Here is a 25,819-nt window from a genome sequence, read left to right as displayed (position 1 = left end):
TGAACCAAGTTGCCACACACGTGTTGCGGCTGCGCGATGCCTACCGTCGTGCTAGGGCGACGATGCGGCCGTCGGGGTAAACCCGTTCGACCACCCGGTCGACTTCAACGAGCTGTGGCTTCCTGACCTGGTCTCCTTCTTCACCTATATCTCCGAGGAGCTGAGCCGTCTCCGCGCGATGGTGGGGCCTGAGATGGACAAGGAGGGGTTGCACGCTCCCGTCGCCGTTGCCGGGCGAATCCTTTTAGGGCTCCGTCACCAGAATCCATTCGTGCCATTGGACGCCGTCTTTGACGAGATGACTCCCATCGACCAGGAGTGGGCTCTGCGGGTGGTTGCACCCTGCATCACCAACGTCGTGCGCCTCGAGAAGCAGAGGGACTTCAGTGGTGTTTAGGCGCCCTCTGCATGGGCATGTCCATGTCTCGGTGCAACTTGACCATTGGATCAAACTCAGATGGTGCAGATCTGTCACTATAGCACAAAGCGTGTGGGTGTGTTTGGTTGCATTCTCATCTAAATATAGTTGTTTCCTCTTCGTGTATTTTTGTCAACCTACTAGTGTGGACTCATGCACCCTTCATGCACTCTGCCAAACACCCAAAAGTGGGTCGAGAAGGGAACTTTTGCTCCCATCCCGTGCACCCTTTATACACCCTGTCTAACACTATAGGATGTGCTTCACATGGTCATGTTTCGTGGAGTACTGTAGCACCGTACTCTCTGTGCGCTGTGGACCTAGTTCTGTTAACATTGATCTCATCGTTCATTCTCGATCGAACAGTCGAAAAAGCGGTACTATGTTACATATAGGAGTAGTTGACATGCACACAATACAGCAACAAGATTGTGTAGTACTGACGTATGAACCACTGCACATGCCTAGTAGTAGGAGCACTGTGTATGTTCAAGTGGCTGCCGTGTTTCGCACTCCTCCGTCGTAAGAGTGGAAACGCTTGCTGTAATCATTTTTTCTTTAGAATGAAAAACAGTGGACACTCTCTACCGTGCGGATCCTCCTCTAGCCATGCAATAAATTACTCACTTTCGCCAACGTGTGGGACGGCCAACACATGGGTCCACCAGCCATGCGCTAAATTACTCCGTAGTAGAGTGATGGTAGACTACCCCGATCGAACCGCCGTAGCAATGCCCAATGAGCCGTCAAATCACAAAGCCCCTTGCTTTCCAGCAGTAAATTGGATGGACGAAGCAACCATCATTTCACTCTTCTCTCTCCGCTTCCTCTCTTGAAGAAAACCCCCACTCGCTTCGCTTCTCCCTCATCTCGTTCCTCCTTTCACTCTTCTCTCTCAGCTTCCTCTCTTGGATGGACACCGGAGCACCGGCCGACGTGATGTCTATGGCTCTGGCCAAAACCGTTGAGGCTCATGGTACGAAGAAGCGCAAGCACCCCGCTGAGACTACCGCAGACAAGCTCAAAGCCATCGCCCTATCCAAGCCCCCCTCTCCGGGATCCCTCATTAAGCAAGTCCAGGTAATGTCTCTTGTTGACGATCTTTTTCTCGATCTTGATCGTGTTTTTTCATCTAACACGCAGTACTAGTACTGGTAGTACAACTTTCTCGGTGATCTTGCATGTGATTTTAGTGTGCCAAATGATGGTTCTAAATTCCTCTTTTGACCAAAACATGCGAGAGGTTGACACTGATTTCTTATAGATTACTTTCAACTACTCCCTCTGTCCCAAATTTCTTGTCTTAGATTTGTCTAGATACGGATGTATCTAATACTAAAATGTGACTTGATACATCCGTATCTAGACAAATCTAAGACAAGAATTTTGGGATGGAAGGAGTACTTTATGAACATCAATGCTACCTTTTAAGAGGGTATATTTGCCTCAGTAACTTGTGTTATGGATATTGCATGTAATCCCTCTGCTCTCATGCCTTTGAAGACATGTTCTAGTCTCTTTGTTCACTCATTTCTGTGCGTATATGTAGTCATATATGGAGTATAATATCGAAAATCATCTTATATTTCTGAACGGAGGTAGTAATGAAATATGGTTTCTGTTTGAATTAGAACCAGGCCCGCGGTGGAGATGAAGTTCTCAAAGTCATGTTGTGTGAACTGGAAGACCTGATGATGAGTTCTACTACTGAACTATCCAGCTGATGTGTCCTTGTCGCCACGTGTCCGGAACTAATGTTTTCCTGTAGCATTGTTGTCAGGCGTGTTCTCGAGGCTGCACTTGACCACAACAATTTCCTGGTTGTGCCTTCGATTACGAAGGGTGTGGTTCTTGTAAAGCTTCCCAACAAATCTGATGCGGCATGTCTTCATCATCATGTTTATGAGTGGAAAGACCACTCTGTTAGGTTCTCCAAGGTTGATGAGATGGTGATGGTGCATGTAGACATCTCACATGAAGTCCATGGCCTAGTCAGTTATGTGAGGTTCATCCCGTAGGTTGGTGGCAAGAAATAGTCTGCAGAGTTTAGTTAGTGCAACTTTGCTTGTCTGTAGTAAGTACTATTGTTCAGTACTTGATTTGTGTTTGTGAACCTTGTATTGTTTATTAGTACTGCCACTTTTGGTGTGTGGTCAGTCCTGAGAATAGTCTATGTTAATGTCTGTCCACTCAATTCAGTCTGTACATTTTGAAGTATCCAGATCATATTTTTTGTGAGGACGGTTTATCAATTATGGTTACACTCCAATATCTGTATGCATTGCAGGGTTTATCGCACCCACCAGGATTTCTAGTCCCATGGATGTTCGGTCCATATGATTTGTCACGACCTTTGGACTATCCTGCTTGTGGGAGTAGGCAGGGACCCTGCATGCCACGCGTAGTTGGACGATCAATCTTCTGTTTAGTACTTCAACATAGTGATTTACAGGTAAGGATTCACTCGTGTCACATCAAGTAAATCTTATTGATTTTCTATCTAAATCTTATTGATTTAATGTCATGTTTTCTTTCTTTTCCTGCAATTTTACGATGTGGGTTTTGCCATGTGACATTCATCACAGAATAAACCGTTTGGTTTGCTCTACGATGGCTATTTTTGCAGGTTTCACTTCTTATGTCGTGTTAGTAATGAAGGCACTGTCCATCACTTATATTACTGGAAAAAATTGGATCAGTCTGTTGTCTGAGTACAAGCTGAATCCCTATGATGAACTGCAGTTTGGTTTAACAAAAATGCCACAATTAGTCCTTCTCGCATTTAAAAGAAAGGAAGAAACAAACTGGATCACGGTCACGGATCCTAGTCAAGTTAGAAAGCTGATCATAGCAGACCAGGCACGATCGCTGCTGTCTCGCACAGATCGAGCACCGGCAGTTGCTCTAGCACTGACAGCGGCAGCGGCTCAGTCTGATCCAGCTGAGGATTGGGCACCGACCGTGTCAGCGGATCAGTCTGATCTACTGGAGGATCGGACATCAACACCGGCACCGGCTCTATAAGCAGCACTATCTCCGGCAGCAGCGGCGGCTTCGGCACCTGCACCAACACTTGCACTTGCATTTGGTCCGGCCTATGCAGTTGCACCGGCAACGGACTGGGCTGCAGTTCGCACTTCATATACCAAAGTCCTTACAAAAACCGACATGTCCACCTTCTTGGTAAGCATTGACCGCCCAAGTGCTTCGTTCTTTTTTCTTTCCATGTTGTTTCACATGATTCACTGTGTTGATCGAACTGTTTGGGTATGTCTTCTTGTTTTCAAACAGAGAATTCCTAGAACAACGAGGGAGTCGTTCAACAATTCGGGCGACCGCGGCCAAGTTTCTCTTACCATGCGTAGCCTTGGTGTGAATGAACCTGCTCAATATACCGTAAGTACAAAGGATGGTCGCATGATGATTGATGCTAAAGGATGGTCAAGGTTCAAATCTAAATCATATCTTGCGATAGGGGATGATGTCAAAATTGAACTTTCTCGGCAAGGAGAGCTGGTCCAAATCAACTTTGAAATTCGTCAGTAGCAGCATGCAACTGCCGAACTGATCTATCCTCCGAGAGATTTTGACGTAATAATCTGGCATGGTGAAACAAGTGTCCTGTGTGTATAAGTAGTACGACAGTATTATTTATCACATGGTATATCGTTGATAGAATTGCAACTCTGATTGCATGTTAGGAACTGTCGTTCGATTTCATTCCAACAGCTGCCCTGCTTTATTCAATTTTGTGTATTCACCTTGCGACAGCATCTAAAACCAGCGCAGTACCTATCGCTTGCAATATGAAAAGCACTGAGGTAGAACACATGGGCCCCCAAACATGCAGGGTCGGCCTGCAGCCCAAAGTCCAGAACCGTGAGCCTATCTGAGTATTATGTTCTCAGATGAACACCCATAAAAAAAGTTGAAGCCCCATAATGCCCGTGCGTTGCAGAGGGAGTATATTTCTCGTCAAGGTGAGCCTGTGATATAAAAGATTTGTATATTTCTTTACAGAGGGAGTATCTCTCTATCAAAAAAAATATTTATCTGTAACTAGTTACTCATGTCTTTCTACTTCCTTTCGCTGATATGTGGGGCAACCGGCAACGGGGTCCACGTGCCATATGCACAAATTAGAGTGCATAACTTCACGGTAGACACACCCCGCTCGTAGCGCCGCAGTAATGCCTAATGAGCCGTCAAATCACAACCCCCCCCTTTCCAGCTTTAGCAGTAAGCTGGACGGACGAAGCAGCAATATTTCACTGGGCCTGAATCCCCTTCTCCCTCGTCTTCTTGTTCAGAGAAAACCCCCGCTCGGCGATTGCATAGGATTTTCTCATGGAGAACCAGGTACAAATTCTTCATCCATCCCCGATAAATCCAAGTCCCTTGGCTGCAGGTAATCCTAGGATGGCAGCCGCCACCGTTGATGCATTTTTCTTTGTACTGAATCTAGTGTGTTTCAGTTGCAGTGCCCAAAGTGCGAGTACCCTACAGATTTCTGCGCCCACGGCTAGACGCCACACTTGTTCCTTCTCATCCTACCACAGCATTTTGAAACGCGCACAGTATGTTCCAAGAATCCTCTTCTCTATCCGGGAGCGTGGGGGTTTTTTGAACATTTTGTGTTCTCATATTATTTTTCCTGCAGTGTATTATTTGCTCTACCAGAACACATGTACTCAAGATGCTCGGCCTTGCCATAACTGAATACACTAGTTTAATGGTCACAGTGAAGACAATCCATGGATATTGCTTCCGAGTTGGGTTCATGAACCAAGAAGATCGCTGCTTTTTTTATGGCCGAACTTGGATAAACTTTCTCAAGTGTTACGGACTGAAAGTTGGTGCATGAATGTTGATGGAAAGAGCAAAACCTGGTCTCATCTTCACTGCGATCTTCCACCCCGACGTCATTCCAATTGTTCATCCATGTTAGTTTTGTATCTTGTTCTTGCTAGTTTCCTCGATTACTTCTTAATCCACCTATTCTGTCTAACTAATCGCAATTTAACTTTAGAAGTACCAACGAATCTCTCACGAAGATGCTACTTCTAACTATTATTGTCTTATAATTGGTGGCACGTGTAGCTTTTTTCAGAGTTAAGCAGTCTGCTCGTTTGTTACTCTGTAGTAACTCGGCTGTTACTAATGGCACTGAAGTTGACTGGATCGACATCCACATGTTCCTACACTTTACTGATCGTCTTGAGGTCCTTGTGGAGCGTTTCAATGGTGGAAGGCCACGTGGGATATGTGTGCCACTGCTGCACTCGTTGAACAGGTCCAACTGTGTCGAGAAACTAATGGTATGAGCTGTTTTCTGTTATATATGTTGTTCATAAACTATTGCTTATACACAGTTTTACAGTTGTGATCTTCTTGAAACAGGAACTGCCGAGTTCTATTGTTCCTATACAGATGCCTGACCATGGTCGGGTCAGACTTGCGCTTGGTCACAACATGATGTTTATGTTGACCTACTCAATTCCCCTTGGAGGCGAAAAGATACTTATTCGTGGGTAGTCTCAGATAATGAAGGCCCGTCCATCTTGGAGAATAGGATAGAAGATTATGTTCATGCTTTTCCATGGCTCTAAAGCGAATATCCTGTTTATTGACCACGTTGCGAGTTGAAGCCGCTTTCAGAAGGTTGTGGATGCGCCGGGTAGCGCTTGGGCCTTGTCCTGGGGCTTGGCGGACTCACCCTTGGTTAACTGTAGCCTATAGGCAAAGTAGCACTGTTCGAGGCGTGCTTTGTACGGTTGAACCTGTATAAGTACTCATACTACTTTCAGCTTTGGTTGTCAAGTGCCCCTGCTGGTTTCAGTTAAGGTTGTTAAGTACTCCTGCTGCTTTTACAGTCTGTCATGTTTCTTCAGTCTTGTCTTCCGCCAGCCGCCCAAACCAAACCAGCGCCGGAGGGGCCGCCTGCTTCCGTCTCCCACGGCTGGTTGCGCCTCAGCGCACGCATCGCCGCCCCCACCGTCTCCTAAATCGTTAACATCGATGTCCTCCACGCGCTTTGGTGCGCTCGCCGCGGTGCCACCCTCTCGCGTTGTCAACATGGTCAACAAACAATAGGAATCGGCAGAAGTACGTGGAGAGGATGATAGTAGGGGCCCACCACGTCAGCGTATGGAAAAATAAAATGCTTCCTCCTAGTGTTTTCCTGACATGTGGGACCCACGACATTGTGAGCGTATATAGTCAATAAACAAGAGAACAGCACAAGATCGGCTGACACCTGGGACGTAGCTACTCGAGCAGTATTTTATTTTGTTTGGTATTGTTGAGATGGAGGAGGGTTTGAACTGGGTTGTGGCCGTCTAGCCCAGGCTTATATTTTATGTTCACCATGTGACCAGCCCAGCTATTTTTTCTTTGTGCAAATGAGCCCAGTTTATTTTTCTGAAGAATACCCAATCCAGGCCTACTTATTTTTCTACGCCTTGAAAGTAATATGAAATGGGTTGTAAATATAAAAACAAATGACAAATTGGCAATTACTTTATAATTTCTGATTTTTTTCACATTTTCAGATTCCTATTTCACTGGGCGTTAACCTAATTCAAATATATCTTCAAAGTACTTTAAATCTGGCTCGAAATTTCAGTATTAAAAATAGTTTGGAACCCACAGAAATATGCGAAATTGGCCCTGGCCAACCAAAAAACGACTACAATAAATTGCATAAGAAGTTGCCATGAGCTATATAAAAATTATTAAAAAAGAGGGACTGGTCTGACTTGTGGGCCTGTTTAGTTGTTGCGTATGCAAGATTTTTTTAGTTATTATATACTACGTCAACAAACGATTCTAGCAGACGTAACCGTTGGATGTCAATCCAACGGCCGTCGTGTTTCTTCAATATATCTCTGATCTTCTTGCTCCAGCCGCCAAAGCAGCGCCGGCTGTGCTGCCGCGCGGGTCTCAGCACCCCCTACTACTCCCACCGCTGGCCAGGGCATCCCTCTACTCACCCACACCCCCTGTTATTCTGCGGCGACGGCAGCCTCAGACCGCAGCCGAACCGGTGAACCCTCGTACTCCTCTCCGCGCGGGCTTCCACTGCCGCGTCTTCCCCGGCTCCGTGTCGTACCCTTCCTAGGCCTCGCCGTAGTCCATCACCGTGGTGCTCTCGGTGCGGCGTGGTCAATGTGGTCAACGACCGAATTCCATCGGAAGAGTACTGTACGTGGAGAGGCTGACAGCTGGGTCCATGGCAACCGCAAGGAAGTGCCTCCTTATTACGTGGAAATTAATTATTCCTCCACCTGACAACTGGGACCCACGGGACGGGCCACCAGTATTTCGCAAAAAAACGCTTCCCCTGACTGCTGGGACCAACAGGTCAGACCATCGTATTTCGCAAAAAAAAAACGTTCCCCCCGCTGTCAGCTCGGACCCACCGGAAGTGCCTCCTTATTATGCACAAAAAAATGAATACGCCCCTGCTAGCTTGGACCAACCTTGGTTGGAGGCTGACTTGTGGGCCTACTAAGTTGACTGGGACGGAGGCCTTGGTCAACTTTAGTCAATATATGAACGATTCTAGCTCTAGTGACCGTACGATGTCCATCCAACGGCCGTAGTGCTTCTTCAACCTCTAGTCTTCTTGCTCCAGCCGCCCAAAGCAGCGCCGGTCGTGCCGCCTGCTCCTGCCGCCCATGCCCGGCTGTGATGCCGTGGAGGCCTCACCGCCCCCTACTACTCCCACCGCTGCCAGGCCATCCCTCTACGCACCCACACCCCCTGTTATTCTGCGGCGATGACAGCCTCACACCACAGTCGAACGAGTGAACCCTCATACTACTCTACGCGTGGGCATCCACTGCCGCGTCTTCCCCGGCTCTGCGTCATCCCCTTCCTAGGCCTCGCTGTCGTCCACCGCCCTGGTGCTCTCGGTGTGGCGTGGTCAACGTGGTCAAGGAATCGCTTCCATCGGACGTGGACTGTACATGGAGAGGCTGACAGCTGGGTCCACGGCCGCAGCAAGGAAGTGCCTCCTTATTACGTACAAAATAATTATTCCTCCACCTGACAGCAAGGTCCCACCGGATGGGCCACCGTATTTCGCGAAAAAAACGTTTCCCCTTGTCTGCTAGGACCCACCAGCTACATCTTCGCACGCAAGGAAGTGCGTCCGAAAAAAAACGATTCGCCCCCCTGACTGCTGGGACCCACCAGCTACATCTTCGCACGCAAGGAAGTGCGTCCGGGCAAAAAAAACCAAAACGATTCGCCCCCCTGACTGCTGGGACCCAGCAGCTACATCTTCGCAGGCAAGGAAGTGCCTGACAGTCGGGACCCACCTGGTCGAACCGTACGTACCGTTGTCATTCTGGTCGCGAATGTGTACGTACATACTGGTCGATGTATAGGCGCGCACGTGTCGTAGTAGAGGCGCGCACGTAGCATGTACATGTACGTACAGCGGCGAGGGTGCAAGAAAGAAAATACGGCCACGTACGTACATACGGGCAGGGTCTCGAACGCCTACTCGCGCATACGTACATGGCTGGGTCGGAACGGAGAAACAGCGTCGTCGTCGTGTTCATGGGGAGGCAACGGAATGCGCCGTGTTCATCGGGAGGCAACGGAACGCGTGGGAGCCAACCGGCTGGGTCGGAATGGAAAGTGTTGTCGTGTTCATCGGGAGGGCTTGGACGGAGCAGGCGATGGAAACGAGGCCTGGCGTACCGCACAACGGAGGAAACGGCCTTGTGTTCGACTGGCCATGTTCGAAACGGGGTCCTGTTGATCGGAAGGGGCCTGGCGTACCGCAAAACGGAGGAAATGGACCTCCTACGGTCGAAACGGGGGTCTTGTGGATTGGGAGGGGTGTGGCGTACCGCAAAACGGATGAAACGGACTTGTATTGGAGCGGTACGGTCGAAACGGGGGTCCTGTTGATTGCGAGGGGTGTGGCGTACCACAAAACGGACGAAACGGACTTGTGTTGGAGCACTACGGTCGAAACGGGGCGGAGGGGTGTGCGTACCGCAAAACGGGACTCCACGGGATACTGTTCATCTCCACCGTCGACCTCCTCCAGCCTCCACGGGCTACCGTCGACCTCCTCCAGCCTCCACGGGATCCTGTTCATCCAGCCTCCATCGCGCGCTACTCCACCGGCTACTGTTCAACCACCCCTCCACAGGCACCCCTCCACCGTCTACTGTTCATCTAGCCCTCCACACCGCGGGGTCCTGTTCAACCACCCCTTCACGGCCACCCCTCCACCATCTACTATTCATCCAGCCCTCCACACCACGGATTCCTGTTCATCCAGAGGCAACGCCACCGCTCACTGTTCATCCAACCCCCCCGCAACGCTCACTGTTCATCCCAGAGGCATCATCGATCGGCTTCAGTTAGCAGCAGTAGCGAAGAAATCGCTCCATCGGGTTCAGTTAACAGCCATCGATCAATCGCTCGGGTTCAGTAACGCGTAGCCTGCAGTGCAATCGCTCGGGTTCAGTTAGAGCCCAACGCCTCGCTCGTCTTCAGTTAGAGCCAACGCCTCGCACACATGCGCATACGTACGAGAGAAACGCGCATGCTCCACCCCCGACCTCCCACCGTAACCGGCAACTCCCCGAAATTTTCCTCCCCCTCGCTTCTACCACGGTTTTTTCCGTCATGAACGGCCCAAAGAATGTCATGCAGCTGCGTCTCCTGCCCGCCCAGGATGAAAAGCCCATTTTTTGTCATGATTTTTTGTCATAGAAGTAGGAGACCACCACATCTATGATGATACCGGGTTTTGTCACAATTATTGTCATAAAAGTGTCATATGTATGACAGAAAAAAATCGTTCAGCCCAAAATGTCACGGATGTGTCTTTTTTTTGTTGTGCTTAGACTCCACCTCCGCCTCCTCAGAGGCAGACTCCTCCTATGAATCCATTTCCTTGCCAATAAATGCACGAGCCTTGCTTGACAAGGTCTTCTTGTGAGATGAAGACTTTGACGAAGACTTTGAAGAAGATTTTGAAGATTTCTTCTTCTTCTTGTCATCAGAATCATATTCCTTGCTTTTCTTCTTCTTCTTCGATTCCTTATCCCACTGAGGACACTCTGAGATGTAGTGGCCTGTCTTCTTGCATTTGTGGCAAGTTCTCTTCTTGTAGTCACGTGATGAAGCCACGTCGTTCTCTTAGCTAGATCTTGAAGACTTGCTAAACTAATTTTTCTTGGAGAACTTCTGGAACTTCCTCACGAGCATTGCAAGCTCTTTGCTTATCTCTTCAGGATCACCAGAGCTATAGTCAGATTCTTCTTCAGATGAGGAAATAGCTTTAGCTTTCAAAGCATGGTTTCAGACATAGTTGGGTCCATAGATATCACGCTTCTTAGATAGCTAGAACTCATGTGTGTTGAGCCTCTCAAGTATGTCAGATGGATCGAGATCTTTGAAGTCAAGACGTTCTTGAAGCATCGGGGCTAAGGTGACAAGCGAGCTGTCAAGTGATCTTAGAAGCTTGTTCACGATCTCATGCTTGGTGATCTCAGTGGCGCCGAGAGCACGAAGCTCATTGGTGATATCAGTTAAGCGATCAAACGTGAGCTGGACATTTTCATTGTCATTTCTCACACGGCCATATTGCCCTTTGGTCAAATAACCATAGATGATGTTCTTGGTGGTTTAGTCCAATTGCGCAAATCTCTTGACATCAGCAGCGGTGACACCTTCACCGACTTTGGGAACGCCAGTCTTGACGACACACCAGAGATCAATATCAATGGCTTCAAGATGCATGCGCATCTTGTTCTTCCAGTAGGGGTAGTCGGTGCCATCAAAGACGGGGCACACATCGGAGACCTTGATTATCCCTGCAGTCGACATTGCTAAAACTCCAGCTGGTTAACCGAATCACACAGAAAAAGGGAGTACCCTACTCTGATACCAATTGAAAGTGCTAGGTATCGACTAGAGTGGGTGAATAGGCAATTTTTATGAATGTCTTCAAAACACGATGGCTTTGAAGAAAAACAGGTAAAGTTAGCCTATATAGTAAGGAGCATAATGAAGACTACACTAGGCAAGCATTAGTCAAACATACAATACAGTGAAAGCACGAAGACTAACTGCAACTAGGTAGACAGGATCAGAATGGATGGTAGTACGAAGCTAAACAGATATAAGTCTTCACACAATGAAGTCAAATGAATCAGGCAGGCAAGCTATGACTTCACGAAGAAAAATTGTAAAGTGATGAGAGTAGAGGATAGAACCAGTAGCTTGGCAAAAACAAAGATTTGGTAGACCAGTTCCAATTGTTGTGGCAACTGTATGTCTGGTTAGGGAGGCTGAGATTGAACTCGGAAGATTATGTTTTCACCTTATTCCCCTTGAGCTAAGGACACCCAGTCCTCGCCTAATCACTCTGGTAAGTCGAGGTAGACTTCCAAACCTTCACAAACTTTGTTCACCGGCAATCCACAATGACTCTTGGATCTCAGAACATGACACCTAACCGGTTGGAGGATTCACAGTCCTGAAGTGTAACAAGTCTTCAGATCACACGAACAGAAAGACATCAGTGATGCCTAACATTCTTTGGCTCTGGGTGTTTTGGGCTTCGTCCTCGCAAGGATCTCTCTCTCAAATGCTTCGGAGGTGGGTTGCTCTCAAATGACAAAAGTCGTGCACTAACTCTGAGCAGCCACCAAATTATGGTGTAGGGGGTGGGCTATTTATAGCCACACTACTAGGGAAAACCTTATACAGAGAATCTTAGCAGCAGTGCGGCACAAAAAGAAGCGCTACTGTTAATTAGCAGTAGTGCTGGTATGAAAAAATCGCTGCTGATGCAAATTTAGAAGTAGCACGTGAGTGCTAAACTGCGCTGCTACAAAAAATCGACCGACAGTGACCGCCAACCTAAGATTAGCAGCCGCGCGGTGTCATGATGAGCGCTACTGCTAATGCAATAGTAGTAGCACGCTTTTTACTCATGTCGACGCTGCTAATTTTGAAATTGGGCACACGGTTGGCCCATTTAGCAGTAGTGCATGTGAGGAATGCGCGCTGCTGCTATGGTGTTAACAGTATCGCATTTTCCCTCTTGCGCTACTGCTAAGACGCAGCACCCCACCACCTTTTTCCACCCATCCTCCCCTCCCCCATCTCCTCTCCTCCCTTTCCCCTACCACCACATCCTCCCTCTCTCACTCTTCTTCTTCCTCAATACTTATCCCCCCATTACTCTCCCTCTTCTACCTACCTTTCTCTCTCTTCATTACTCCTAGCTAACTACGCCACCTCCATTAATGCATCTACTTTCTCTTTTTCCTTCCCCATCTACTAGTTGAAGTTGTCTCCTCCCAAATTAGCTAGCTAGGGAGATGTAGCATTTTGTTAACTAGATCTATCTTTGTGCAGAAGAGCTTTGTGCACTTTTGATCTCCCTACATCATCATCTCCACCGTGTGCTCGATCTCGAGATATAGGTGATTAAAATTTCATGCTTTTGCAAAAATGGAAATATGTGTATGTGTGTGTGATATGATAATTGAGCGATATGATGAAAATTGTGTGTGTGGCATGAGTTGACGCCAAATTGTGCTTTTGAGTTGCCTATGTTTTGCCGAAATGTCGATTTATTTCTGTTTTGGCGAATTCCAGGCAAACTCTAGATCTATCTGTCATATGTTTAGGGAAGGTCATGCCAAATTTTTGTATGTCTTTGATGCATGCACGCATTTTTATAATCAATTTGTTTATTATTACCGCGCATACGTTCATGGTGGTCAGTGGAACGATGGTGGACGAGTGGTTGTGGTCGGTTGTGTAGGACATGAAAGAAAATAACCGGACAGTGGTTTTATGTCCGTGTGGAAAATGCACAGGAATAGTTTGGCTCGACCCCTATGACGATGGTCGTGTCGAAGCACACCTGCTCATGACTGGTTTCATGGATGGCTATACTCGGTGGATATTTGAAGATGAGGATGACGATGTTGAGGACGCCGACGGGGCAGGCAATGACGACACAGGGCAAGATGAAGAGATGATCAATAATGGCAGTGGGGAAGAGGCCGTACATGGCGGCGGAGAAGGGGAAGGACATTGCTACGTCTTGAGCTTGCGTTGGTTTTACTTGAAGAGGAAAGGGTGATGCAGCAGAGTAGCGTAAGTATTTCCCTCAGTTTTTGAGAACCAAGGTATCAATCCAGTAGGAGGCTCCTCAAAAGTCCCACGCACCTACACAAACGAACAAAGAACTCGCAACCAACGCAATAAAGGGGTTGTCAATCCCTTCATGGCCACTTGCGAAAGTGAGATCCAATAGAGATAGTATGATAAGATACATATATTTTTGGTATTTTATAATATGGATGCAAAAAGTAAAGATGCAAATAAAAGTAGATTGGAAGAAAATATGATAAGAGATAGACCCGGGGGCCATAGGTTTTACTAGAGGCTTCTCTCGAGATAGCATAAGTATTATGGTGGGTGAACAAATTACTGTCGAGCAATTGATAGAAAAGTGAATAATTATGAGATTATCTAGGCATGATCATGTATATAGGCATCACGTCCGCAACAAGTAGACCGACTCCTGCCTGCATTTACTACTATTACTCCACACATCAACCGACTCATGTCTGCATCTAGAGTATTAAGTTCACAAAGAACAGAGTAACGCATTAAGCAAGATGACATGTGTAGAGGGATAAACTCATGCAATATGATATAAACCCCATCTTTTTATCCTCAATGGCAACAATACAGTACGTGCCTTGCAACCCTTTCTGTCACTGGGTAAGGACACCGCAAGATTGCACCCAAAGCTAAGAACTTCTCCCATGGCAAGAAAGATCAATCTAGTAGGCCAAACCAAACTGATAATTCGAAGAAACTTGCAAAGATAACTCAATCATACATAAAAGAATTCAGAGAAGATTCAAATATTATTCATAGATAAACTTGATCATAAACCCACAATTCATCGGATCTCGACAAACACACCGCAAAAGGAGATTACATCGAATAGATCTCCACAAGAGAGGGGAGAACATTGTATTGAGATCCAAAAAGAGAGAAGAAGCCATCTAGCTAATAACTATGTACCCATAGGTCTGTGGTAAACTACTCACAACTCATCAGAAGGGCTATGGTGTTGATGTAGAAGCCCTCCGTGGTCGATTCCCCCTCCGGCGGAGCATCGGCGAAGGCTCCAAGATGGGATCTCGGGGATACTGAAGGTTACGGCGGTGCAAATTGTGTTTCGGGTGCTCCCTGGATGTTTTCGGGATACGTAGGCTTATATAGGAGGAAGAAGTACGTCGGTGGCCGCCAGAGCGACCCCCGAAACAGGGGGCGCATCCTATAGGCGGGGCGCGCCCTCCTATCTCGTGGCCGCCTCGGCTGCTTCTTAACTTGCACTCCAAGTCCTCCGGATCATGTTTGTTCCAAAAATCACGCCTCCAAAGGTTTCATTCCGTTTGGACTCCGTTTGATATTCCTTTTCTTCGAAATACTGAAATAGGCAAAAAAACAGCAATACGGGCTGGGCCTTCGGTTAGTAGGTTAGTCCCAAAAATGATATAAATGTATAAAATAAAGCCCATAAACATCCAAAAGGGGTAATATAATAGCATGGAACAATCAAAAATTATAGATACGTTGGAGACGTATCAGGCATGGCGGAGGAGAAGGGGCCTAACATGGCGGCGGAGAGAACACGGACTCCACGCAGCAGAGTTCGTCAGTACTAAGTTCAATCGTGCGGGACCCTCATGTTCGAGAACTGCTTCGCAAGGACACAAGTACTGAGAGAGCTGCTTCAGAGAGGAGGCCAAGCTGAAGCAATTGGTGGTAGACTCGAACACTCCATTGAATGATGGTTGCAATCCTGAGGTGACCCGCTTGAGTTTCACGCTCCAACTCCTGAAGACGAAGGCTAAAAACGAATGGACCGACACTAGCCTCGATGAGCATCTCAAGTACCTAAAGGATGTTCTTCCTGTGGGGAATCTATGTCCTACTAGTTTTGATGAGGACAAGAAGATCATGTGCCCTCTTGATCTGTCGCATGTTAGATACCATGCACGCATCAACGATTGCATAATTTATCGGAAGGAGAACGCGGAAAAAACAAGTTGTCCGTTGTGCAATGCTTCTCGATACAAGAAGGCTTGGAAGAAATGTCCCCATAAAATTGTATGGTACTTACCGATCACTCCCCGTCTCCAGCGGTATTTCGTAGATCCCAAGGAAGCAAAGCTAATGCGCTGGCACGCGGAGAGGAAGAAGCCCGACGATGGAGATGATCCAAAGCTGAGACACGTCAAGGATGGAAGCTAGTGGAGAGAGTTGAACATCTTATATCGGTATTTCGAATGTGATGCAAGGAACATCATGCTTGGTGCGTGTACCGATGGCATGAATCTGTTTGGCAACCAGAACACCAACCATAGCACATGGCCCATGTTTGTATGGATGTACAACCCCCCTGGTTGTGCATGAAGTTGAAGTACATTCACATGAGCATGCTGATTCAAGGGACGAAACAACCAGGAAATAATATTAATTTGTATCTGGGGCTACTTCAAGAGGAGTTAGACACGTTATGGAAAACACCTGCCAAGACATGGGACGCCAGAATAGGCAAGTATTTCTACATGAGAGCCGCGCTGATCACGATGGTGCATGACTATCTCAGTTATGGATATGTCGCAGGCCAGGTGTGCCATGGATATTGCGGATGCACGCGGTGAATGGATGATACGACATCTCAGCAGCTAACGTCAAGGAAAGATGGCGGGTCTGGGAAAATCGTGTACATGGGGCATCGAAGATGGCTCGAACAGGACGACCCGAGGAGAAACAGTGGAGATCTATTCAATGGTCACACTGAGCATCGAGGACCTCCACGTAAGCGGAGCGGCGCCAAAATCGATGAGCTGTTGAAAAACTGGATGGAGCACCCCGTGCCGGGAAAGACAATGAAAAAGGCGCCGAAGCCACTGCTGAAGGTATAGAAGACGAGGTATGTGTTCTCAGACTTGGAATACTGGCACAAAATCGATACACCTCATTGCCTTGATCAAATGCATATATGTAAGAATGTCCTTGAGAGCTTTCTCGCGACACTGATGAGCATGCCGGATAAGACCAAGGATGGGCCGAAGGTAAGAAAAGACTTGCCAGATTTGAATATCAGGGAGGATCTCCACATGTCGCCCCATAAAAAGTCAAACGAGATAGAGACAGAGATAAAAGGCGCGGGAGAAGAAGGGCAAGAAAATAAAGAAGAGGATTATTGCCCCCTGATACGTCTCCAACGTATCTACTTTTCCAAACACTTTTGCCCTTATTTTGGACTCTAACTTGCATGATTTGAATGAAACTAACCCGGACTAACGTTGTTTTCAGCAGAACTGCCATGATGTTGTTTTATGTGTAGAAAAGAAAATTTCTCGGAATGTCCTGAAAATCCACGGAGGCACCTTTTGGAATTAATAAGAATTTATGCGCGAAAGAAATACACCAGGGGGCCCATGGCCTGTGTACGAGACAGGGGGGCGCCCCCCCCCTATAGGGCGCGCTCCCTATCTCGTGGGCCCCCTGGAGGTCTGCTGACCTCAACTCCAACTCCATATATTCCGTCTTGGGGAGAAAAAAATCAGAGAGAAAGTTTCATCGCGTTTTATGACACGGAGCCGCCACCAAGCCCTAATCTCTCTCGGGAGGGCTGATCTGGAGTCCGTTCGGGGCTCCGGAGAGGGGGATTCATCGCTGTCGTCATCATCAACCATCCTCCATCACCAATTTCATGATGATCACAGCCGTGCGTGAGTAATTCCATCGTAGGCTTGCTGGACGGTGATGGGTTGGATGAGATTTACCATGTAATCAAGTTAGTTTTGTTAGGGTTTGATCCCTAGTATCCACTATGTTCTGAGATTGATGTTGCTATGACTTTGCTATGCTTAATGCTTCTCACTAGGTCCCGAGTGCCATGGTTTCAGATCTGAATCTATTATGTTTTCATGAATTTATGTGTGTTCTTGATCCTATCTTGCAAGTCTATAGTCACCTATTATGTGTTATGATCCAACAACCCCGAAGTGACAATAATCGGGATACTTCTCGGTGATGACCGTAGTTTGAGGAGTTCATGTATTCACTATGTGTTAATGCTTTGGTCCAGTTCTCTACTAAAAGGAGGCCTTAATATCCCTTAGTTTCCGCTAGGACCCCGCTGCCACGGGAGGGTAGGACAAAAGATGTCATGCAAGTTCTTTTCCATAAGCACGTATGACTATTTACGGAATACATGCCTACATTACATTGATGAATTGGAGCTAGTTTTGTGTCACCCTATGTTATAACTATTGCATGAGGAATCGCATCTAGCATAATTATCCATCACTGATCCATTGCCTACGAGCTTTTCACATATTGTTCTTCGCTTATTTACTTTTCTGTTGCTACTATTACAATTACTACAAAAACCCAAAAACTATTATCTTTACTTTTGCCATCGTTACCTTTATTATCATACTACTTTGCTACTAAATATTTTGTTGCAGATATTAAGTTATCCAGGTGTGGTTGAATTGACAACTCAACTGCTAATACTCAAGAATATTCTTTAGCTCCCCTTGTGTCGAATAAATAAATTTGGGTTGTATTTCACCCTCGAAGGCTGTTGCGATCCCCTACACTTGTGGGTTATCAAGACTAATTTCTAGCGCTGTTGCCGGGGAGCATAGCTTTATTCTCTGAGTCACTTGGGATTTATATCTATTGATCACTATGAAGAACTTGAAAGACGCTAAAACCAAGATCTATCCCTCTACTACGAGGGGAGGTAAGAAACTGCCATCTAGCTCTGCACTAGATTCTCCTTCTGTTATGAGTAAGCTTGCGACACCTAAACCTGCTACTGCTATGAATTCTAATATGTCGCATGTTATTGATGATGCCACTTCTGCTATGCATGATGAAACTACTTCTGTGTGTGATACTACTTTGCCATTAGGTGAATTTCTTGATGAACAACTTGCTAGAGTTAGGGGGAATGAAAATATTGAAGATGCTATTATTGATGATAGTGATGATGAAAGTTCTCCTAATGATTATGTATTTCCTGTTGTTCCTGAGGGTTATGTTATGAATGAAGAAGCTGCTAGAGCTATCTTTGCTTGCAATGATAGATATGATCTTAAGAAATTATTAGCTAAATGGAAGCAGCAGTATCTTAATGCTAGAATGAAACCTGACCCTGCTTTTGCTACTTCACCTATCTGTGTTACTGATAAGGATTATGAATTCTCTGTTGATCCTGAGATTATTACTCTAGTTGAATCTGATCCTTTTTATGGCCTTGAATCTGAAACTGTTGTTGCACATCTTACGAAGTTGAATGATATAGCTACCTTGTTTACTCATGATGAAAGATCTTGCTATTTTTATATCCTTAAGATATTTCCGTTCTCGTTAAAGGGTAATGCTAAGACTTGGTATAATTCTCTTGCTCCTGGTTGTGCGCGTAGTCCCCAGGATATGATTTATTACTTCTCTGCTAAATATATCCCTGCTCATAAGAAAGAAGCTGCCTTGCGAGAAATATATAATTTTGTGCAAATCAAAGAAGAGAGTCTCCCACAAGCTTGGGGGAGGCTTCTTCGGTTACTTAATGCTTTGCCTGATCATCCTCTCAAGAAAAATGAAATACTTGATACCTTTTATAATGAACTAACCTATGCTTCCAAGGACTACTTGGATAGTTGTGCTGGTTGTGTTTTCTGGGAAAGAACAGTCGACGAAGCTGAATTGTTATTGAATAATATGTTGACTAATGAAAATAATTGGACTCTTCCTGAGCCAGTTCCTGAGGCAATTCCTGAGCCAATTGAGCCAACTCCTGAGCCTATTCCTAAACCCACTCCGAAGAAGAGAGGTGTTTTATTTCTCAGTCCTGAAGATATACAAGAGGCAAAGAAATCAATGAAAGAATAAGGTATTAAAGCTGAAGATGTTAAGAATTTACCACCTATTGAAGAAATACATGGTCTTAATATACCGCCTGATGAAGAACCATGTTGTCTTGATAACCCGACACAGGTAGTAAAGGTAAATTCTCTCTATAGATATGATAAAGTTGAAATCCCCTCTACTATATTTCATAGCCCTTGCTTAGATGAATTTGATGACTTTATGGCTAGACAAGAAAGTTTTCATGCTTATGTTGGTAGAGAGTTAAAATATAATGCTTTCGAGATAGGACGCATGAGCGATAACTTGGCTAGAGTTAAAGGTGAACTCCAACTCATTAGCAAATATGCGTCTATGGTTGCTACTCAAGCTTAGCAAGTACTTAAAGCTCAAAATAATTTGCTTGATGAATTAAATAATAAAAATGACTTTGCTGTTAGAGTGGCTACTAGAACTGGTAGAATGACTCAGGAACCTTTGTATCCTGAAGGCCACCCTTAGAGAATCGAGCAACATTCTCAGAGAAATAATTTAGAGGCACCTAGTTCTTCTAAAAAGAAGAAAAAGAAAAATGATAGGACTTTTCATGCTTCTAGTGAACCTACTGTAGACACACCTGAGAATCCCAATGATATTTCTATCTCTGATGCTGAAACACAATCAGGTGATGAACATGAACCTAGTGATAATGTTAATGATAATGTTCATGTTGATGATCAACCTAGCAAAAACAATGAAGTAGAGGTTGAACCTGCTGTTGATCTTGATAACCCACAATCAAAGAATCAACGTTATGATAAGAGAGATTTTGTTGTTAGGAAGCACACTAGAGAAAGAGAACCATGGGTTTAGAAACCACGCCCTTTCCTCCTAAACCATCCAAGACAAAGGATGATGAGGATTTTAGGCGCTTTGCTGAAATGATTAGACCTATTTTCTTACGTATGCGCTTAACTGATATGCTCAAAGTAAATCATCATGCTAAGTATATGAAGGATATCATTACAAACAAAAGAAAGATACCAGAAGCTGAAATTTCCACCATGCTTTCTAATTACACTTTTAAGGGTGGAATACCAAAGAAACTTGGAGATCCGGGTGTACCAACTATACCATGCTCCATTAAAAGAAATTATGTTAGAATTGCTTTATGTGATCTTGGAGCCGGTGTTAGTGTTATGCCTCTCTCTTTATATCGTAGACTTGAATTGAATAAGTTGACACCTACTGAAATATCTTTGCAAATGGCTGATAAATCAACTGCTATACCTGTCGGTATTTGTGAGGATGTGCCTGTTGTGGTTGCAAATGTCACTATCTTAACGGACTTTGTTATTCTTGATATTCCCAAGGAAGATAGTATGTCTATTATCCTTGGTAGACCTTTTTTTAACACTTCAGGGGCTGTTATTGATTGCAACAAAGGCAATGTCACTTTTCATGTTAATGGTAATGAGCATACGGTACATGTTCCGAGGAAACAATCTCAAGTTCATACCATCAATTCTATTGAAAAAGTTCCAACTATTATTTTTGGAGGTTTGGAATTTCCTCTCCCTACTGTCAAGAAAAAGTATGATATTCTTATTGTTGGGGATTTTCATATCCCCGTTGAGGTAACATAGTGTTATTCGAAATTTCTCCGGTTCCGTGTTATTCGGAATGAGTTTGTTAAGAAGACTTGATCAACCTTGTTAGTGGATTCAATTTGATGATCATGAGATGGATGAAACTAGAAGGCACAACCTTCTGTACCCACTTTTTACTTTCTATTATTTAAAATAAATAAAGCAAAAATAGTATTATCCGTTTGTTTTCTGAATTATCCGTACAATAAAAAAATATCCCGAAAATAAAAGTGCTCCAAATGCCCTGCAAATTTAGTATGATTTTTTATGGAATATTTGAGGATTTTAGGTACTGAAAACACTGCAGGAGGGGCAAGCACCAGGCCACGAGAGTGGAGGCCACCCCCTATAGGGTGTGCCCCCTGTCTCATGGGCCCCTGGTGGCCCCCTCCACTTATGCCAGCACCCACACACTTCATCTTCTACCCAAAAATAATCCCAATCCAGATCAAGCACGAGTTCTAGCTCATTTTGCTGCGATTTTCGATCTCCTTGCTCAAAGCTCCATTCACAAAACTGCTTTGGGAGATTGTTGCTTGGTATGTGACTCCTCCATTGGTCCAATTAGTTTTTGTTCTAGTGCTTTATTCATTGCAAATTTTTGCTGCGTAGGTGACCATGTTCTTGAGCTTGCATGTTAAATTTATGAGGTCCCAGGCAATTCTAATGCATGATATAGGCTCTAGGCACTTGTAGGAGTAGTTGCCACCAATCTTGTTCTGTTTTATTCACTTTTATTTTGAAGTTACTAAAATTTCAGATTTATGTCAGAAAAATAAATATGCTTAGAAGAATGTACCAAGGTGGTTCCTCGGTGAAGAAAGGGCCCAGGATTGCTATACGTGAGCAAGATGTTGAATTGCCGAGGGACGCGAATGTACGAGCTTGTGAGTGGCCATCCGATGATTTTATGGTTAGAGCAGGCTTTAAGGAGGAATTTGACGTGTATTTGCGTAATGCCGAGCTAGAGGACTTCTTACGAGATAAGTGTCCGCAGTATTATCAATTGACTGATTCTTTTATGCGGAGGTTCAAATATAACTGTGCGCGTAATTCTCCTAGCGTCATATTTGATATTTATGATACATCTTATACTATGGTTTAGAGGATTTCACAACTGCTTGCAAACTCCCGCAGTGGGGTAATATTAATGATCCTCACAAATCTGAATTTAGAGATTTTCTTGCTAGTATTAATGTGGGAGAATCTAGGGACATAGCACAAGCTACCATAGGGAGCATTCATTTTCCTGCTATACATTATTTTGCTCTCTTCATTGGTAGATGTATTAACAGTAAGGATGAAGCATGTCACATGTGTGTCCCTGATCTGTGTGTCCTCAAGAGTGCTGTGTTAGGTTATAAAGGTTATAACTTGGGGCTAATAGTTGCACGTAGGTTGCAGAATAATGGTAGAAAGGGAAATTTCTTTGGAGGAATTTATGCAACCCGTGTGGCTAATTATCTTGGTATAGCCCCACGAGAGGGAGATATGATAATACCTCCTGTTTATTTAGATTATGAAGCTATGGTCAGTCATCAATTTCTTGGGAGGAATGAACAATTCCTCCAATATCGACTAACCTATGACAGACGCAACATCGTCCATGTTACTCTTCCTGCTCCCTACCTTTTTGATTATCAGGCAAAAGGAAGATATGTTGTCACCAGGGAGGAAGCAGCTGAACACGAGAGGAGAGCGGAGGCAGCTCGCCAACACGCTGCAGCTCAGGAGGCAGTTGCCGCTGCAGCTCAGTACGACCCCGGTTTAACTTATGGATATCAGCCAGGCGGTCCTTGGTACTAGACCAACTTAGGCCAAAAGCCTAAGCTTGGGGGAGTACGTATTTCTCACCGACTTTACATTCATGTTCACACACTAGTTGTCGGTGCTCATACTCTTTCATTGTATTATCCATGCTAGTTTAAATTTCTTTTTCTAGTTTTCTTCTTTTGTGTTTGATAAACCTTAGGAAAACCCAAAAAAATAGTTAGTTTAATTTCCATGCTTGTAGTAGAAATTAAAATGAAAACCCAAAAATATTTCTAGTTCTTCTTCTTACTTGTTGGGAGCTTTCCCGTGTAAATAGTTTTATTTTCTTTTCTTTCCTTTGGGGGTCAAGAAGACCATATTGAAAATGTTTAGTAGCTCTCATATGCATGATTGTTTATTTAACTTAGAGCCCACATTACTTGTCTTCTCTTAAAAGGAGGCCTTAATATCCCTTAGTTTCCGCTAGGACCCCACTGCCACGGGAGGGTAGGACAAAAGATGTCATGCAAGTTCTTTTCCATAAGCATGTATGACTATTTACGGAATACATGCCTACATTACAATGATGAATTGGAGCTAGTTTCGTGTCACTCTATGTTATAACTATTGCATGAGGAGTCGCATCTGGCATAATTATCCATCACTGATCCATTGCCTACGAGCTTTGCACATATTGTTCTTTGCTTATTTACTTTTATGTTGCTACTGTTACAATTACTACAAAAACCCAAAAACTATTATCTTTACTTTTGCCACCGTTACCTTTATTATCATACTACTTTGCTACTAAATACTTTGCTGCAGATATTAAGTTATCTAGGTGTGGTTGAATTGACAACTCAACTTCTAATACTCAAGAATATTCTTTGGCTCCCCTTGTGTCGAATCAATAAATTTGGGTTGTACTTCACCCTCGAAAGCTGTTGCGGTCCCCTGCACTTGTGGGTTATCACCCCCCTTCTTGCTTCACCTTAAGTCAGGCTGAGATTGATCAATTCTTTAAGTGCCTTACCGGAGTCAAAGTTAGTTCTAGTTACTGTGGCAAGATAACCAGATATCTAGATACGGACAAGAAAAGGTTCAGCGAGATGAAGTCCCATGACTGTCATGTGATGATGACGCAGATATGACCTATTGCCCTTAGAGGGATAATGGACAAGCACGTATGTGACTCGCTTATTGGTCTCTGCAACATTTTTTATGTCATCTCTCGAAAGTCGATTAGTGTGAAGCAGCTCTGAAGGCTACGGGAAGAGATCGTTGTGATACAGAATGAGCTTGAGATGTCCTTTGACGTGATGGTGCATCTGTGTGTCCATATTGTGGACGACATAATAGACCTGGGGCTGTCATTCCTGCACAACATGATGTCATTTGACAGGATGAATGGGATCATCAAAGGATTCGTTCGTAACATGTCCCATCCGGATGGAAGCATCGTCCAGGGCTATCTGACACAAGAGTGCATCTCTTTCTGCGAGAATTTTCTATATGGCGCAGACCAGCCGCCTGGTGTTAGTGTTGGTTTTCCCATTAACAAGCACGATGGGAGGCTCGAAGGAGAAGGTCACTCCCATGGTCGCAGGGAACTGCACGTGGCATACTCAGATCGACACAGCAACTTTGACAGAGCAAACTTGGTAGTGCTACAACACCTAGACGAGGTAGATCCTTTCGTGGGACTGCACAAAGAAATTATCGCAAAGAAGTATCGTGACCGGGGGGTATGCAGGACGGACGTCGAAGTTACTAGAGAGAACAACTCCACTTTCCTGCATTGGTTCAGAGAGCATATTATTACTAATCCCCCGGAGGAGGGCTCTAAGGATGGATTGCTCATATACACCTTAGCACATGGCCCCTCGCCCAACCTCGTAACCTATCAGGTGTACGATATCAACGGATACACATTCTACACGGTGGCCAAATATATGGACAGTGATGATCAGAACTCAGGGGTGACAATGGAATGCATGACCGGTAGCGACATCAGCGCAACTTAAAGATTTTACGGAAGGGTCGAGGAGATCTGGGAGCTTGACTACTCTGGACTACATAATACGACGATGTTCCGTGTCATATTGGCTAAGAATGTCAAAAGAGAAAACCGGAATTTCACTACCATGACTATACCCGACGCGAAGAGCGCTACGGTGAACGCTATCGCAAAAAACGAGCCATGGGTACACGCTAAGCACGTGACACAATGCTTCTTCATACCCGACACGCGCAATCCCAGCCGTGTTGTCGTGAGGAGAGGCAAAAGGAACATCATTGGAATGGATGGAGTCGCCAACGAGGAAGACTACGATCAGTACGGCAACCCAATGAGGGAAGATGACGATGATGATGACGTATACATCAAAAGAAGAATCAATTCTGCATTACCTAAGAAAAATCATACTCCATGGAAAAGGCAAAGTCACAATGAGGGGCTCAATTATTCTTCAACGAACAAGAAGGGAAAGAAGCTGACTCAAAAACGAACACGTCAACGCTGAGGAACCATATGTTATCGGTCAAACCATGTAATATATATGTTCCTATTTTGTATACACACTTAGCCATTATTATGCATGGGTCCAATGATGTAATATATATATGTTCCTATTTTGTATACATATATAACCATCAAATGATGCAATATATATCGCCTTCCCTTCGTTCACTACTCTCAGAAAAAAAAGTGAGAGAAAATAAAGGAAAAGAAAATAGAATGAAACAATTAGGAGAACTGCTATATAGGTACTGACTATAGCAGCAGCGCCTTTATGAGAAAAGAGCTACAGCTAGTCAAGATAGCAATAGCGGTTTCTACGCAAAACCGCTATAGCTACCTGGAGTAGCTATAGTGCGTTTATCCTAAACGCGCTACTGCTATGCCCACTTAACCCCCAAAATCCCCACTCCTCTCTTCATCACGCCTCTTTTCCCCCAAATCCCCACTCTCTCTTCCCCCGTCGCGCCGCCGAGTGCTGCCCTCGCCGCGCCCCTGCGCTCACCCCCGACCCCGACCCCGACCGACCCCGGCCCC

The sequence above is a fragment of the Triticum aestivum genome, chromosome 3B (genome assembly GCF_018294505.1).
Source record: "Triticum aestivum cultivar Chinese Spring chromosome 3B, IWGSC CS RefSeq v2.1, whole genome shotgun sequence".
Taxonomy (NCBI): domain Eukaryota; kingdom Viridiplantae; phylum Streptophyta; class Magnoliopsida; order Poales; family Poaceae; genus Triticum; species Triticum aestivum.
The sequence above is the reverse complement of the archived record's forward strand: the minus strand, read 5'-3'. Positions refer to the sequence as shown.